The sequence below is a fragment of the Tachypleus tridentatus genome, chromosome 9 (genome assembly GCF_004210375.1).
Source record: "Tachypleus tridentatus isolate NWPU-2018 chromosome 9, ASM421037v1, whole genome shotgun sequence".
In the NCBI taxonomy this organism is placed as follows: domain Eukaryota; kingdom Metazoa; phylum Arthropoda; class Merostomata; order Xiphosura; family Limulidae; genus Tachypleus; species Tachypleus tridentatus.
In genome coordinates, this window is record NC_134833.1 from 3,194,038 (window position 1) to 3,214,008 (window position 19,971).

General features: G+C 35.0%; 1 protein-coding gene and 1 pseudogene across 3 annotated transcripts in view; one reads left to right on the forward strand and one right to left on the reverse strand.

The window, feature by feature from the left end:
• The window catches only part of LOC143224669 (uncharacterized), a 38,242-nt gene that overhangs the window by 2,783 nt on the left and 15,488 nt on the right, over nucleotides 1–19,971 (reverse strand). The gene's annotated exons all lie outside the window — the stretch shown is intronic.
• Nucleotides 679–19,933, forward strand: LOC143224670 (uroporphyrinogen decarboxylase pseudogene; annotated as a pseudogene). The gene is made up of 2 exons (XR_013013396.1): nucleotides 679–832; nucleotides 15,661–19,933. The product of XR_013013396.1 is annotated as a uroporphyrinogen decarboxylase pseudogene (transcript).

The window sequence follows — 19,971 nt, forward strand, 5'->3', positions numbered from 1 at the left end:
TTTGTAAATCATTTTGTAAGTATTAATAGTCGTATGTTATATGTTTGTATTTGTTGTCAATATGTACAATAATCCAGCAATTCTTAAACTGAAGTTACTTCATGCAGAGAAAGAAAAAAACTTATTCACTAAGTGTACGCTGGAAAACAAAATATGAACGAGTGAAGGTATCAGGATGAGGCCGTTTACTACAATCAGCTTGTACTTCTTGTATGTTGTGTAATTATTTATTTTCTAACCACGTTTGTAGATGTTACCATTGCTCGGTGATAATTGCAGTTCATTTCTTGGGGTGTTAAGTAACGTGTTTAACAACTAACTTTAAAGTCTTATCTTTTAGAGGAAGACAGTCGAAATCGACTGTAACAAAATAAAATTGTATTCGTAGAGAAGTGCCCTAACATCAACTTGGGATTTGTTCACTGTCTTTACGCTTAAATTCAATAGATATGAGAATAATTCCAAGAAACACTGACAGTAAACATGAACTAATACTGTATTGATTAAATTATAAAAATTGGAAATCCTACAAACTGGTTTGGGATATGTAAGAATATCACATGCTTGTCTGTGCGAGTTGGTAAAAACCTCGGTTGGTAGAGGACACTTCGCGCAGTCATGTGACTTGGTGTATGTATGAAAACTGTTACGTGTGTGTAACTGTGGTTTGGTGAGCCACTCGGGTATTTTGCCCTCAAAGTATAAGTTACGAAAAGGAAAAAAGTTTTTGGAGACAGTATTGTAACCCATCGTCACTAAAAGCTATTCTGTAATTACAGGTCATATCTAAAAGAAACTTCTTAACACGTTTTATCCACGTTACCTCGATACGGTAAGCCGTAATTGTTTTATCATTTTTACCCAACATAAAATTAGAATTGTTTTTTCCATCTTTATCTATTGTGTAATTGTAAATAAATAAGTTGCTGCGTGCGAACGGTTAAACATAACCGAAAAATATAGTGTCCGAAAGCCATGTTAATAGACTTAATGACATTTTTTTTTTCTATTTTTTGTGAATAACAAGTGTTAGGAGAATGGATTGTTTTCACTTTTCGTGCTCATTGAAGTATCTAAGTAGTTTCTATCCTTTAATAAGATAACGTGATTTTCGTACACTAAATACGTTATAAATAAACGATGATTGTCAGATATATGTTTAAGTACAACACTAAGAAGTTTCAATAAATAATTATCTAATTACTTTCTCAATTCAATTATATTTTAAAAGAATAATATAACAGACCTGTCATACATGTTATACCTTTATCTAAAGTTACACAAAATCCTGACATGAAGTATAACTAACAAAATAAATAACCTGAAGTGAAGTTCCTTTCACACAAACATCGAATATCCAGAGAACAAAAACAATTTCTCAATAAATTTTAATATAACATTCTAGCCAGAGTGAGAACCTAAACCCTTAGATGACAAAAGTCTGTTTCTTTTAGACTTTCAATGTTCATAAAGATTGTCACCAAACTGGACTTGTACCCTCAGAGTGATATAAATATGGTCAGCGTTTGGATTCGATCACACTGTGTTAACTGTAGAGGTCCCCACGTTTTCCCTTTGGTTGAACGGATACGTCAGTTTGTAACACAGAAACGGTTGGGAAGTAAAGTATTGTTAGCATATAAACACCATTTATTTTCTAATATCAACAATTTTCACATAAATCCTAAAAGCTGGGAGCAACACTGACAATCTAAAAACACGTGAATCTTCAGTTAACCCTCATCAACAGTTTCGACTAATAATTTATAATAACCCAAGAAACATCGTTACATAGAAAACGAATTGAAAAGTAGAAACTAATACCTTAAAAACACAAGAAACCCGTGTCTGAGTTCAAAAACACTAGTTTTTTTAATTATCAAACTAAACATTAGGTAGTGATGTACATTCAAAGTTTTAGTGGAGCCGAGACTAGCACTGTATGTATATGCATAGTATCATAGAACATAGCCTGCTATATTTATTTGGTTCTTCCTATTAATTGAAATGTGAAGGTTAAATAAGTTAGGGTGAAGTCTGAAGACGCGAGTTCTGTAAATATTAATATTCTAAGTTAAAGATATTTTACATGTTTGCCAGACGGAGCGGAGCTTTGGTGTGATGTTGTGATAATATGTTATGTCCAGGGATTTCTTGAGTATCTAGGAGTTGATGTCAGTCAGTTCAGGTGTTCATTTTTTGAGTTTTTACTGAATATACGAGAGGAAAGTTGATGTTTAATTTTGAGTTAGGTCTAACACTTGGTTACTTCCTGAAACTGCATAATTTATAAAAAACTTTTAAGTGAAAAAAATAAAACGCTGTTTTATTTTTCTGCTATTTCGACATGTTATAGAAACGTGTGATCTATATAACATTACTATAGGTTGTGTTTGAATATTTTTATTTAGACGTTTTGTATTGGTTGCTACATGATACTTTGTTATAATATGATGATGCATGACGCTCGACGTGAATGTTTATAATTGACGTCAGTGAAGACTCGAATTATTGTGAGATTTGTAGAAAACAAGTATAATGATATAAAACATTAAGTGACTGAAAACATAATTCTGTGTGTCTAACTAACTTTCTGTATGTTTCAATGTTTTACTCAACTACAAATTGAGTGACTTATGATTTAATATTTGTTCTACATACTTTGTAATGTGTCTTGTTTATTAATATTCACATAAATGCTAGGACTAACTAGAACCTAATGTGATTCGTTAACAAACTTTAGACATATGTTTAAACGTACTCACTGCATTATAGTATAGAAAAGTGACTTAGTCCTACATTAGGTATTTACGATCCCTACATTATGATCAACAGGTCTTTTGATAGGTGGAAGTATTTAAGTATTTTTAAATAGTTTTCTTTATGTATGAGTTTAAACTCTCTCAAAAGTAAAAGGCTTAAGAGCAGGTAACGTTAAAAAACGTTTAATGTGTATCATGAAACACGTTAAGTGTGTTCTGGTTATTTCATGGAATATTTGGAGACACCCTGTAGAAGTAGACAATTCATTGACTAATATACTGAAAAAACTAAACATGTTTATCAAACCCTTAAGTGTATCAGATACATTTTGATAGTACCTCTGATGAGTTCTCCGTGTTCTGCCTACGAAGTTTACGTTATTCAGAGACCTGAATACTAGGTTCTGTGCTGATACTAGGAGGCCCTACAAATATAGTACTACATGTTACTATTGCTTCCTTTCCCTATATCCATATTACTATATTACTGTGGGTGAGGTTTACAGATGTTTTTTTTCCGTTTTTATATTTCAGAATGAAATTTAAATATTCAAGTTATTATTTACTGGCTAAATATTTCAGCCAGATATGTTTAGGATTCTTCTAAACCATTTCTGTAATGTCATTAACAGATGTTGCTTTCATTTCGTATACTGTCTTTGTCAAACACGTATTGATTTTTTTTAAAAAGAGGTTTAACATAAGCTGTTATTTTATGAGAAAAAGCAAGGTACAGTTGCACACTTTTTCGGAAAGTTACATGAACCAGACTGCATAACCACTAACGTGCCTACTGTTTATAGAAACGATACGAATGTCTCTTTACTCTAAAGGTACAGTTGCACACTTTCTCTGCTTTCACGAAACCACAGTGATTATAAATTTATGGATTTCTGTAACAACAGATGTCACAGTTCCGTGCAAGATTGTAAATATACATTCTTTGCAGTCGAAATACTAGTCTCAATGATTTCTCCACTGGAAAGTTTTCCAGATCTCCTAAGCATGTTAAAGTGTATAACCAAGTTAAGGGAACTAAGTGATTTGAAGGAGAGTCACTTCCACGTCGTGAGAGCTGTTACCAACCACTGGTAAAATAGAATAACGCTGGAAATATGAATATGGCATCACTGGGGACCGTCTTATATATAAAAACTGTTACCAGAAACTAATAAGGTACCACAACATTGGAAATATGAATACAAACTATTACTAGAAACCACTATTTAACACATCAACAGAGTTAAAAATAAAAAAAAAACTATTTAACGCATGAACTGAGTTAAACAAATACCACCACTTAACACATGAACTAAGTAAAACATAGTGCACTATTTAACAAATGAACTGAGTAAAACCCATACCATTACTATAAACCACTATTTAAAATATGAAATGAGTAAAACATAAACCATTACTTCAAACCTCTATTTAACACGTGAACTGAGTCAAAGATAAACCATTACTACAGAGCACTATATAACACATGAACTGAATTAATCATAAACCTGTGCTAGAAGTCACTATTCAACACATGAACTGGTCAAACAGAAACCATTACTATAAACCACTATTTAACATATCAAATGAATCAAACATAAACCATTCATTACAAACAATTTTAACACACAAACTGAGTTAAACAAGAAACACTGTTTAAAACACAAACTGAGTTAATCTTAAACCATCACTACGAACCACTATTTAACAGTTTAACTGAGTCAAACACAAACAATTACTACAAACCATTATTTAACACATGAACTGAGCTAAACATAATCCACTCTTTAACACATGAACAGAGTTAATCATAAACGATTATTTCTAACCACTTTTTTGACACATGAAATGAGTAAAACACAAACCATTGCTACAAACCACTATTGAGCATATGAATTTAGTTAAATGTAATCCAACATTTATCACACGAATTGAATCACATACGAAGATATACTACAAACATTTATTTAACACATGAATTGAGTCAAACAAAAACCAATACCACAAATAAATATTTGACACATGAACTGAGTTAAAAATATACCGATATTTCACACACAAACTATTTCAAACACAAACCATTACTACAAACCACTATTTAACACATGAACCAAGTCAAAGACAAGCAATTCCTACAAACCATTATTTAATACGTGAATTGAGTTACTGTAAGTATTGAGTTACAATAAGAATTGAGTATACTGTTTAAATACATAATCCGTTACTATAATTCATTATTTAACATATAAAGTTAGTTAAACATTAACCCTGTTTAAGACATGAAGTGAGTAAAACATGAATAATTACCACAATGCCCTATTCAAAACATGAACTGAGTGAAAACACAAACCATATCTATAAAGCACTATTTATCACATGAACTGAGAAAAAAACATAAACGACTATTTAGCACATGAATTGAAAAAAGCACTATTTAACACATAAACTGAGTGAAAACACAAGCCGTAACTATAAAGCACTATATAACACATAAACATAAACCAATATTTAACTCATTAACTGAGTCAAACACAAACCATTATTATAAACTACTGTTTAACACATGAAATGAGTAAAACGTAAACCATTACTTCAAACCTCTCTTTAACACATGAACTGAGTCATAGATAAACCATTACTATTGAGCACTAAATAACACATGAACGGAGTTAAACACAACCCATTACTAGAAACAACTATTTAGCATCTGAACTGAAACAACACAAACCATTATTTAACACATAAACTGAGTTAAACATGAACCGCTATTTCACACTTGAACTGAGTCAAAGACAAACCATTAGTCGAAACTACTGTTAAAGACATGTAAAGAGTCAAACATAAACCATAACTTCAAAGCATCGTATATAATACGAAATTAGTCAAACACAAACTCTTACTATAAACTACTATTTAAAACATGAACTGAGTGGTTACAAAAAATTACTACAAACCAGTATTTAACACCTGAACTGTGTTAAACATAAACTACTATTTAAAACATGAACTGAGTTCAATAAAAAGCGCTATTTAATCCATGAACTGAGTTAAAATAGACTACTATTTAACACTTAAAGTGAGCCAAACGTCATCCTTTCCTAGAAGCCACTAATTAGCACATCATCTGATTTAAACATAAACCACTATTTATCCTATCTACTGAGTTAAACAAAAACCACTTTTTATCACATGAACTGAGTTAAACACAAACCATTATTACAAACCACTGTTTAACACATGTAATGAGTCAAACATAAACCATTACTTGATAGAACTATTTAATAAATTAACTGTGTCAAAGATAAACCATTAGTAAAAAGTTCTTTATAACACATCAACTGAGTCAAACACAAACCATTACTAGAAACCACTTTTTAACATATGAACTGAGTTAAACACAAACCATTACTAGAAACCACTATTTATTATGAAAAGAAAATTAAACCTAAATCATTACAACAAACCCCTATTTAACACATGAATTAGGTTATACATAATCCATTAGTGAAACCCCTTGGTATAGATTTCTGTACATGGTGAGGGAACCTCCTAGGAAAGGCTCTGTTTTTTCACTTTACCTCCTCTGGGATCTAAACATCCACCCATGTGTTTGCCGTGCGTGGTGACCTGTGAAGGGGAGGAGAGGATCCTGGTGGTTGAGGGGTCCAACCCTGACACAGCACTTTGGCCTTGAATTCCTGTAGACGATCGGTTTTAGGGTGACCCCTCTTGAGTCAATCGGCTTGTCCACTTAGGCTATGATGAACCAACTACCAGTGTTGGATGTTCTCAACAGGTGTTGTGGACATTGTATCTGATGCTGGTGTTTAGGTATAATGCTCATGAAACTCTGGCGTTGCCGCAGTGTCCTTGTTTGAAATTGTTGTGCATCCCCTCGTAGGTCTCCATGGTGGGTGGGGTCAGTGTTGTACCTAATTTTTTATGTTACATTCACTTTCAGACAAACCTTTACGGCAAATGTCTTCCTTTTTATTCAGAAGTGACTTGCTGGCTTTCCAAAGTCAGTAAAGAAGCTTTAATCTGGTGATACAGTCATGTGAAAAAGTTAGAACACCCTACCCCCTAATAGCTAGTGTTACCTCCTTTGGCTAAAATAACTGCAGTGAGACGCTTCTTGTCGCCATTTACCAGTCTCTAACATTGATCTGAAGAAAGTTTGCCCCACTCTTCAATGCAGAATTCTTTCAGCTATGAGATGTTCAAGGGGTTTCTTGCATGTACAGCCCGTTTTATAGCACTCCACAGCATCTCAATGGGATTAAGATCTGGGCTTTGACTCGGCCATTCCAGGATTCTTCATTTTTTTTAGTGTTCAGCCAGTCCTTGGTGGATTTACTGGTATGTTTTGAGCCATTGTCGTGTTGCAGGTTCCAGGTCCGCTTCAGCTTTAATTTTCGTACAGATGGTCTCACATGATCCTCAAGCACCCTCTGATACATAGTAAAATTCATGGTGAGGCCTGGCATGGCCTAGCGTGTTAAGGCTTGCGCTTCGTAATCTGAGGGTCGCGGGTTCGCGCCCGAGTCGCGCCAAACATTCTCGCCCTCCCAGCCGTGGGGGCGTTATAATGTGACGGTCAATCCCACTATTCGTTGGTAAGAGAGTAGCCCAAGAGTCAGCAGTGGGTGGTGATGACTAGCTGCCTTCCCTCTAGTCTTACACTGCTAAATTAGGGACGGCTAGCACAGATAGCCCTCGAGTAGCTTTGTGCGAAATTCAAAAAAACAAACAAACAAACTTTCTGATTGTAGAGGCATGCACATTAACAGTAGCCAGAGCCTCCTGTAGGTCCCGTGATGACATGTTAGGGTGTTTGGAGACCTTTTTTAGCATCTTGCGTCTGCTCTCGGGGTGAACTTGCTTGGACGACCAGACTTGGGCATGTTGGCAGTTGTTTTGAAAGCCCTCCACTTGTTGACTATTTTCCGGATAGTAGAATTGGGTGATTTCAAAATATTTTGGATCTTTTTTAAATCCCTTACCAGACTCATAAGCTGCTACAATTTTCTTTCTGAAGGCCTCAGACAGCTCATTTGCTCTCACAATGGTGCTCACTCTCACTTCAACAGGCAGGAGCACACCAAACTAAATGTCTGAGGTGTAAATAGGGCAAGCCTCATTCAAAATGCCGAGTAACAATCTTCTAATCATGTGCACATGGTGTGATACACCTGTGTGTGAGTTGAGCCATTTTAAGTGGGAATAAATGTGGGGGTGTCCTAACTTTTTCCTCAATTAGAATATGCATTTTTGTATAATTACAGTTACAGAAGATCTTGAAAAATCTTTTCTTCAGTGTTAATTGTTTAGTTATATTCCTATAATCTCTCGGTATTATTAAAATTGAGATTAAATATCTATATACTCAAAAATGTAACAAAAATACACAGGCTTTCATAGGGTATCCTAACTTTTTCACATGTCTGTATGTTGGTGGAAACATCCACATCTCAACACAGTGAACTTCTCTTGCATTCAAAGGCAATTGGGGATATACCTATTGAGGTTACACATCGTGCTACTTTGAATTCATCACGAGGAGTTATCGTTGAGAGGGATTTGAAGAACGTCCCAGAGTTAGAGATTGTTGCTGGTTTCTCCACTCAAGGAGTTTCTTCAGTTTGACGTATATCCACTCGCAAAGATGGAATTATGGTGCCGACCAGTGTCCTCATTCTCACATTCACATCACCACTTGCGCCTGCCACCATCAAGGCAGGTTTTCTTAATTGCAGAGTGTGGTCATACATTTCAAACCCTCTCCGATGTTTCCAGTATCAACGGTTCGGTTAATGGAAGACGTCATGTCGTGGTTTCTTGAGGTGTGCTCGTTGCAGTGACAAGGACCATGATGTCTATGAGTGTGAAACGGACCCTTATTGCATCAATTGTAATGGTTCTCGCTTGTCCTACTTTCGTTCTTGCTCTAAATGGTTGGATGAAGGTGCAGCGTTTGAAAACGATTCATAACATTACTTATCCTGAGGCTTGATAATTGCTGTTCACCACTTCATCTCGGATGTATGCTGCTTCACTTCATTCCACAACTAAATTGGAGTGCAGACAGATCTCTCTGTGCTTTCAACAGAATCGTTCTCTAAAGAAATGAAAAGTCTTTTGAACTCCATGGTTAAAAAAAGTTGATGAATCAACTTTCAACACCCATCTCAGCCCCTTACATACGAGGGCTGTTCAAAAAATACGCGGACTATTTGAATTGCGCGGCTCCAGTTGGTTCCAGGGGGATCCGCTTGGTGTCGCTAGGTTCGCAAAGATCAGCTGATTACGACGCCATTTCCCGATTGCAGATATCTTTATTTGTGTATTAGCTACGCGGTTTTAAGTGAAGTGCGATTTTTTCGTTTGGCGGATTTCAGAATGAATGACCTGAAGGAGCAACGACTTGCTGTGAAAGTTTGTATTAAACTTGGAAAATCTGCGACTGAAACTTTTGTTATGCTTAACACGGCTTACGGTGATGTTGCTATGAAGTGTACGGCATGTTTCAAATGGCATGAACGTTTAAGGATGGTCGACAGTCCATTGAAGATGATGAGCGTCCTGGACGTCCTTCCACGTCAACTAACGACCCACACGTCGACAAAATCAACATCCTGGTGCAAGCAAATCGACGTCTGACTGTCAGGAAGCTTGCTGAAGAGTGTGGGATATCAGTTGAATCTTGTTACGATATTTTGACCGAAAAATTGAAGATGCACCGCGTTGCTGCGAAATTCAGCCCTCAAAACTCGTGAGTTTTTGGCCAAACACTCGATCACTGTTCTTCCCCACCCCCATTTTCACCTGACCTTGCTCTTTGGGATTTTTTCTTGTTCCCCAATCTCAAAAGACCCTTGAAAGGAAGAAGATTTGAGACGATTCCCGAGATTAAGGCAAATGCGACGAAGGAGCTGGAGGACATTACAAAAGAAGCGTACCAGGACTGTTTCAACAAGTGGAAACACCGTTGGGATGAGTGTGTGCGTTGGGAAGGAGAGTACTTTGAAGGGGTCCCAGACCTGTAACTTCTAAATAATGTACATTTTGTTTTATGACGTCAGTCCGCGTATTTTTTGAACAGACCTCGTACATTACAACAAATCCCAAGATCCACTTCCTTTGGTTCCGGTTACAGGCATTTCCTCGGATACATCTTCTTCCACTCCAAGAAGCAAAATAATCATTCGTTCACGTCTACAGTCACTGGAATCCCCTTCTAACAGCAACGACCTGCCCAATCGACCCAGGGCAGGATCCATGATTGCTTTCTACCATCCTGTATGCTGCCTTTCCTTGCAGAAAACATTTCTGAAACCTACCAATACCCTCACCTTTCGGCGGTTTTCTTTGTACATATATGACAGGTTGTGTGATGAACGAGTGAATGGAGGAGTGGCACTGTTGGTTGATCAGCATGTGCCCACCCTGTCTTTTCAACTCGACACACCCTTGGAGGCCGTAGCCATCCGTGTTTCCTTGGGTCATACCATCACTGTTTGTTCTCTCTACCTGTCACCTGGAGAGACATATTATCAATCAGATATTGATGCTCTCATTGAACAGTTGCTGTGTCCCTTTTTAATACTGGGGAACTTAATAGGCATTATCATCCCTCTGGGGAAGTCCTGATATTGATAAGAGGGGTCACTCTGTAGAGTGTATGCTCTCTGATTACAACCTTTCTCTTTTCTATACTGGTTCTTCTACTTATTTCCATGCATCTAGCCAGTCGTTTACTCCTACTGATCTCTCAATTTGCTTCCCTATCATTATTTTCCCATTTTACATGGAGGGTTCACAGTAATTCACGAAGCAGTGATCATTTTCCTATAATCTTGAGAGAGACTGGCCGTGGTCGATGCCACCCGACCCTCGTGCCCCGGTGGAAGCTGGATCAGGAAAACTGGCCCTCTTTCACTGCTCTCGCAGAACTTGACCCTGCCATCGTCTGTAAGCCATCAATAGATGACTGTGTGGCAGCAGTAACTAACTGTATTATACAAGCAGCTGCTCAATATATTCTTAAAACTTCGACACGTTTTCCACTGTTTCCTCGTCCATGGTGAAATCCTGGCTGCCATATGGCATGGAAGGCTCAAAAACTAGCCTGGGATACTTTTCGTAATTTTCCCATACTCTCGAACCGCATCGCTTTCCAACGGGCCAATGGGTAAGTCGTCATAGCCAGAAGGAATCTTAGATTAAGTTTACAACGAACGTATCATCCACCACCAGTTTCAAAGTCATATGGGACAAGATTCATAAGGTCATTGGGCAATATAATTCTGTCCCCCTCTCGATCTTGCTCTCTGATGGCCAGGAAGTAACTGATACCTGGAACACTGCCGATACTCTAGGTGAAAGCTTTTTCGGGTATCTAGCACTTCTGCTTCTTCTTCTACCTTCTTAGCCATCAAGACTCTCGGGAAGAACAATCATCTCTAACTTTCAAGCTGATTGTCTCTATGAATATAATCGTTCCTTTACACTGGTTGAACTCAAACTGGCCCTACATCAGTCTGGCAGTACATTGGTTGAACCTGATAATATACACTATGACATGCTACGCCATTTCTCTCCTGCTTCTCTTGCTATTCTTCTGGTTGTTTTTAACCGAATCTGGGAGAAGAATGTTTTTCTTGATGCCTGGTGCTTGGCTATTGTCCTACCTTTTTCTGAGCCTAGGAAGGATCCCAAGATTCCTTCAAACTACCATCCAGTTGCTTTGATGAGCTGTCTCTGTAAGAACTTAGAGAGGATGGTTAATGCTCGTCTTGTTTGGTTCCTCGAACCAAACAATCTCCTTTCACCCACCCAGTGTGGGTTCCGACGACAGCACTCCACCATGGACCACCTGATTCGAATTGAAACGTCAATTAGAGAAGCCCTTCTCTGCGGAAAACATCTTGTATCAATATTCTTTGACATTGAGAAGACTTATGATACAATATGGAAAAGGTATGAAACAATGTTGACTGAAAACATTAAAGTAAATTGTGAGAATTTATTCAAATATATTAAGGGCTAGCAAAACATTAGTATTGAAGTATGGCCTTTGAAAGGTGTTACAACTGCAATAGTTTTATTGTCTTAAAATGTTCTACAGTGATATGTGTACACTTGATGTCCATCTTTACAGAGTTGTCACAAAATGTTGTACGTGCTCTTACATAAGTGAACCATTTTAATTAAAACTGGGTTACATTTTGTTATGCTTAAAATGTTGATAACCACTGACTATAGATTTCTCTAAACCAAACACAACATGAGATCTTACTCTAGAATCCATTACAAACACACCACTTGTATACAAGTTAACAGACAACATGATGTGTCATTAGTGGATAATATTTGTGTGAACACTTGATATTGTTCTTTTCAATACTAATTTGATTTTATGGCAACAAAGGGTTGTGTAAAATGACACAAACATATATCTGTTTGGTAAATTTATTGTAAGTTTGATCAAAGTAAGACTTTAACTTTGTTTCCGAGTTGTAAAAAGTCTTCATATGATAGCAAAACATGAATTTTGCTTATTGTCACTGGATAGTAGAATTATGTAAAACCTGTTATTAAAACCAATGCAACTATTATGAAGCTAAGGTTCACAGCCTGTGTTATTGGATGGCTATCTTATTAAATTCTACTTCTTCAATTTTACTAATCAAATTTAAACAATATTCCTCAACCTGAACAGTTGCTAGATAGAACAACATAACGTTAATTTTGAGCTATTTAAGATAAAAGAACAAAGACTTTCGAATAAGTAAAAGCTCGTCTCGATGTTACCTACTCCAGGGCTTTGAAAGTAAGTTGAGGATTGGATATGTGAATCGTTCATAACTTTGTTCTTGTTGTCAGCTAATGTTAATAGGAAGTGATAAAAACTGCCTTACTAATTATAGACCCATTAGTCTTACATCAGTTGTGGGAAAGTATTGGAAGTCTATTGAAAGAATCTTTGTAAAGTCACTTAAACTTTATACTTTTAAGAATAGTCAAGATGGTTTCACTAGGGCAAAATCTTACCTTACTGAGTTTTAACATTCTTTGAAGAGGGTACAATGTGTAGGGAAGGGTACAGATATGAATGTGGCGTATCTTGATTAATAGAAAGCATTTACTTAGGTAGTGCATAAAAAACTTTGTTAAACAATTAATATCTATAGCTGTGTAGAATATGTTGGCTTATTGGGTAGAACATTGGAAGAAAGCAGAGTTATTATTACTTTCATACTAACAGTACATATAATAATAATAATAATAAATTTATTAAGCAATAAATTAGACACAAAAAATCAAATATCAATATAAAACCATCAACAAAGAGTTAACTCGTCCTGTGATGGTTAAACACATAATAAAGTAAAATCAAAACTTACAAAATCAATATAAAGTTCCCAGAATATTATCATCAGTATTTAAGATCCATTGTTTTAAGTATTTCTTTTTGATTAACACGATTAATAGAAGATCTTATACTATAAGGAATAAAATTATGAATACGAGGTGCCAAATAAAGATATTGATGAAGTGTAACTGTTTTACGTGGTGTGGGTACATTAATTGGAAAAAAAGATTGAAGTCGTGTAAAATATGAAGTGACTTTAAAAGGCCTATTAAAAGAAACATGCAATGTAGATAAAGCTAAAAAATATAAATAAAGTTTATCATATGAAAGAGGGGAGTTAAATTTACTGAAATCGGTATCAAGCCTATGAGTAAAAATAAGAGAGAAAACACTTTTTTTGCAACTTGTGAATAGGAATTAAAAAGTCTTATATGTGCCACCCCAAATTGAAATACAATATTGTAAGAAAGATTGAAAGAGAGCATAATATACACTTAACAAAATATGATAAGGAGCACAATGACTAAGTTCAAAATTAGCATAGAACTATATTTTAATTTATTAACTAAAGAATTAATATGAAATTGCCAATTTAATTTTCGATCTAAAATAATTCCTAAATATTTAACAGAGGAAACTTGAGTCAATTTGGGACACTTACAATTAGGGTAAGTATAACAATCACTAGAATGATAAAAATAGAAGGAAAAGCTGGAATGACACCATAAAGGTTAAACTGAAGAAGAAAAGATTTAGATATATTTAAGGATAAGTCATTACAGAAAAGCCAATTTTAATTTTATTAAGATCACTAGAAATAATGGCTTCATTAATTAGATTTGGCTTACTATAAACAACAGCAATATCATCGGCATATGCTTGGATATCTCCAAAAAACTGTTGGTAAAGAATATCATTTATATAAATGAGAAATAATAAAGGGCCCAGAACAGAACCTTGTGGTACTCCAACATTAATTGTAAGCCAATCACTATAATTATTATGGATACAAACCGATTGCTTTCTATTGTGAAAGTAAGAAAAAACCAATAAAAACAATGCCTCTAAAACCATAATAAGATAATTTATTTAACAATATTTTATGATTAACAGAATCAAAAGCTTTGGCTAAGTCAAGAAAAACAGCAATTGGATGAAGATCAGAATCCAAAGCTTCTGTAATACTTCCCACAAGTTTAGCAACAGCAACCTCCGTTCCAAGCCCAGGCCGAAAGCCAAATTGAGAAGGAGACAAAACTGAATGTCTATCAAGAAATGATAAAATTCTAATCTTCATAGATTTTTCAAATAGTTTAGAGAAATGTATTAATAAGGAAATAGGTCTATAATTCGTAAAATCAGAAATATTACCAGATTTATAAATAGGAATGACCAATGATAACTTTAAAGCATTAGGAAACTTCCCTTGAGTAAAAGATAAATTAATTAAAAAGTCAAAATTGGTGCAAAAGATTAGCATTAGCTTTCAAAATCTTAACCGAAACACCATCTACACCATTAGAAGCTGAATTTGATAAGGAGAAAATATTATTCATAGTTTCAGATACAGTAACAGGATATAGGTAACAAGAAGAAGAAGGAGCAGGAGGCATGCCCTGAGAACAAAATTTAGGATTGGAGCAAGTAGATTTAGCAACATTAACAAAAAAATAATTCAAATCAGATAAATCAGTAGTACCAAAATTACAAAATTTCTTATTTTTTTTTAACATCAATAATAGAGTTAACAATATTCCAATTCTGTTTAATAGTTTTAGCATTCTTAAACAGGTTATGATAATAAGTCCATTTAGTCTTACGGGTCAAGCTAACAACATAATTCCTTAAACACTTAAATCTAATCTTAAGATAAATATCATCAGGAAATTGATGTACTTTCTTTTTTAACTTATCTCTTTTAATCATTAACAAAACCAATTCACACTGTAACTGATTGCTACCCAGTGTTGTAAATAAATAGTTTGATGTCCTGTGGAGAGTAACATTTCCCCAAACCATTAGAGAAACCAGATGACTTGTCTCTATTAAAAGAGACTCCAAATATGAAGAAAGAACTTGGTTATGTTTTTGATGCTATTACCTTAACCTGTTGTAGGTGTTTGAATCTAGTACTGACTTTCTTGGCTCACAACTCTGAGAAATATGCTCTTCCATATATTAATAGTATAAGGGAAAGCGTAAAGTCCAGACTACATTGTGAAGGACTTGATCAAGTTCCTATAACTATATGAAACCAATAGAAATTGTCAGTTTAAAGCTGAGATTTTTGTAAGTTAAACTTTATTCACAGTTATAATGTACTTATTACCTGTTCTGTAGTAGTATCTTTACACATTATGGATCTGTGGACTCAGCAGATAGCCCTTTGTGGCTTTGCTATATGAAACACACACATTATGGTCATTTCCTTCAATGCTATACATTCATTAGAAGTATTTATTGTTTTGTTTTTCTTCACATATAATCATGAAATTGTAAACATTGTATGATATTTTTGTATAGATGGCCCAGAACTTCCCTCCCCTTCTGAATGATGCCATATTGCGGGTAGCTCGTGGTCAGAGGACAGAGTTCACTCTAGTTTGGGTAATGAGACAAGCAGGACGGTATTTGCCAGAATTTCGTGAAATAAGAAAAGATTTCAGTTTTTTTTTAACTTTGCACGACCCCTGAACGTGCTTGCCAGGTCACATTACAACCAATAAATCGTTTTAACCACGATGCAGCCATAATATTCTCTGATATTTTAGTCATACCACAAGCACTAGGCATGGCAGTCGATATGCTTCCTGGTGTAGGCCCACATTTCCCCAAACCATTAGAGAAACCAGATGACTTGTCTCTATTACAAGAAACTCCAAATATGAAGAAAGAACTTGGTTATGTTTTTGATGCTATTACCTTAACCAGGCATAGGCTTGAGGGTAGAGTTCCCCTTCTGGGATTTTGTGGAGCACCTTGGACACTTATGGGATACATGATTGAAGGTGGGGGAACAAAAACCATGTCTAAAGCCAAACGTTGGCTGTATGAGTGACAAGTGTGGACTGTGATACAAGTATGAATTACGAAAACTTTATTTGATGACTGGTGAAAAGCTAATGTTGTCCAACAGCTGAACATTACTGCAAAGAAAACAAACAACTTGGACTTTAAAGCTTTGTTTTATTAGGTAATGCACTAAGCCGTCTAACGGGACATTGTGACTTTTACGAAAATCTCAAAATTCACTTTTTCCATTCAATAGAACATGTCCATTGCAACCAACGAATCAAGGTGTCATTGCGACGTTTAAAGCGTATTATTTTAAGCGAACATTTTCTCAAGCAAGAAAGGCTACAACTAGAGAAACTGCACTATCTATGATTGAATTCTGGAAAAATTACAACATCAGAAGTGCTATCGAAAACATCAACGAAGCGTGGTTCCAAGTTAGCAAGAGTAACACGAGAGCGACGTGGAAGCACGTTTTGCCTGATGGCGCAAGTCATTCCTGCGGCTTTGAGTCCGAAATTAGGGATGTTTCCGAAGACGTCATCAAAATTGAACACACTATTTATTTCGAGTCTTTGGTCGTGGCTAATGTTCGAGAGTGCATTTACGCACATTCTCAAGCTCTCGACAATGATACGCTCTTTAATTTAGACCAAGATCGGCATATCAGGAAGAAGAAGAAAGTCCAGAGTATAACGAAGGTGCTAGTGAAGAGCAGGATGAATAATTTCTCTTACGGAAACTTGAAACAATGTTTCGGGCAATGGAAACTGCTACATACTTAATTATGAATCATCATTCAGACCTGGAGTGCGGTTATAAAATGTCATTCGATGTTACCGAGAATTGAAATGAAGAAGAAGAAAATGGTGCAACTAAGATTAGATTGATTTTCTTTAATCAGCAACTTTTTAAATTTTTTATTTTTTCAAAATAAAATATTCATTCTTTTAATTTTTCAAAATTACAAAAAATTCAAAAGTTTACAAATTAATATCGCTTTTATTTTATCTCATAGTTATTTCTGTTTTTCTAACTAATCAGGCTTAATTATTTCTACTATGAAGAAATCCCTTATGATACCCACGTATCGTTATTTTTCTTATTGAAACTGTTCCCCGTTCAATGCTGAATCAATCAATGCGGTTGTGTTTCCCACGCATTAACCGCCCTGTACGAGGTATTCCTGTGTATTCCATTCTGTAGTTTTGTACCTATCAAGAATAAGACTAATCACATAACCTGTTAGTTTACCGTTAGAAGCGTATAAATGCAGAGACGAATTGACATCAATAACCTCGTTTCATTCCTCGACTAGTAGCTGAAGTGTTTAGACGTGAGAAGTCATCGCTCCCATGTTGTCTTCATCGATCAGTTCAATTCTAGCGTCTCAGTTGACACCAGAAAAACCAAATTCTTCAGCGAGGAGGCATGTTACTACAGCTTTCAACACTCCAGGACCATGCATATGTATGTAAATCATGGAAAGTAGATATCAACGTTCAATGCTCTCCTGCCTAAAGTTCACGTTGCCTGTATTCGATATTTATTAAGAACGTTCATTTCTCTTAACTCCTGCTGGAATTCGACATTCTCTGGAAACAACAACTTTCACGTAACTCCATGCTGCTCACAGAATTCATTCCAAGACCACAGCATTGCCAACTAACTTTGTTAAAGTTGTGACCGAAGACAAACAGGTAGCTGATTTTATACTTCACCACGGATGTTCCCTACAGTATTGTCATTTTAGTGCCGAACGCCCCCAACATCGATCAACTAATCTTCAAAATGTCAAGCCTGTCAATCAGAGTACTTCTATTCCAGTAAGCTTCTCATCTTCATGTATGCCAATTATCTCTGATGCAAGCAGGAATACTTTAATTAATGCTAAGAAGAAAGACAAGAATACTCCGACCTACGTAGACGTTACCTTTCAGCAGCGACTCAAACCAAAGAAGACAGCATCCTGCCAAGCTCAACCCACGCTCATTAAGACTGCAGACGTATCAACCGTTACAAATATCAACATCACGTTCAGCAAGAAGACACAAACTTATGCATCAAGCTGGGAATGAGAGATTATATTAATGTACCTATCGTGTGAAATAAATGTTAAACATATTATATTTATAATACTATATCTAGTCCAATGAAAACTTTCAACAATTAGAATAAAGTATAGCAATAATATTCAAACCACTTCAATTTCGACATGTCTGTTGCATACGACCTTTTCATTCATCAATAAAGTGCATTTTTTAAAAGATATGCCTAATGGTAATATACGGTCAAATTAAGGATATTAGTGTGAAGATAAAATTCATTTTGGTTGTTATTATTGGATATAAAAGAAAGACCTTTTAGTGGGAATTTCTAAAAAACCACAATAGTACTGATGAAATAAGTGAGAATCTTTACAATCAGATTAAGATTTCAGCTCTTAATGAAACCATGATGGAACATATGTATTGGGTAATATTAAAGTCAAACCATGAGGGAGAAATGCTTTTAAAAACTGTTGAGCTTCATAAGGAACTAGTCAAGGAACCTATTGAAACAATGCTATGTTAAATTTATTGTTAACTTCAAATACAGAAATGATTATGGAAATTGGAGAACGTATGGATGCGTATGATAAGTGCTCTATCAGGTGAAATGTTCTGTTGCAAATAGAGATAAATAACAACGATATTTGGGTCATAATTTAAAATAAAAATTGAAAGGATGCAACAAGAATAATTGTTCTGAATTGGTCAACTGAGTTATTTAGCGACACTGATCACATGTATAAACTTTTTAAAGGTAATTTCTTCAATATTCAAGATAAACATATTCCTTATAGAATGAAAATGGTAGCTACAAGGAAACAATAAACAGGTTGACTCGCACACAGTTTAAGATACAAGATTTATTAAAATCATCATAAATTTAAGAAATTTGAATTGAGTGGTATGACACGAGATTCATAGGATTAAAAAGTTGTTGGAACAAGAAATGAAAATATGAAAAAGGATATATGAGAAAAGATTGATTGCAGATTTAAAAATTAAGAGTATGGACTTTTTTAAAGCACACTAAAAAAAAGAAAATATTGTTTTGTCATACGTGGAGATGCTGATGCATAATCGTTTGTTTTTTTCCATATTTGCCAACGAAAATAGTAGAACTAGGGACACAGGTATAACTTATGGACTGGTAGGAATCATCTTCAGCTAAAGCAGTTTTAATTATTTAAGAGTTTGGTTGGCCTTTGGAATGGGTTATCTTCAGACGTTGAAAAAGCAGTACATGAGAGTTCAGATAAAAAGCTTGAAAAGTGCATGAATGATAACGACTGGCTTTAATTATTTTTAAATTATTCTAATTTGGTTTAGAAGATGACACAACCGAGATTGACTAATGTTTTTCGAAAATACTATGTGAATAGAGTGTCATTGTGTGTAGGTCATACTGCACAAACTACGTTGTGAGAAAACTAATAAATTGTTAAAAATAAATATGTCCAGATTATTTTATTGTAATCATGTAACCGAAAATCATTATTGAGTTAATTTAATATTTAAGAGTTCGTTTCAATTATTCTACAGTATCATCCTTTTTCAGGATGATTTAATTGAATGGTAAGGAAAGTTAATTAACTGGTAAATTACTGATTTAAACTGATTGTATTAATTATATATTGATTATATTCATAATATAAAATTTTGTTCATAAAATTATATCTCTTTCTGGATTGATTCCTCTGTAGCAAGTCTGCCTTGAATTCTGTTTGTGTTATTTCATCATTTGAACAATAAAATCCAGTACAAAATTTTA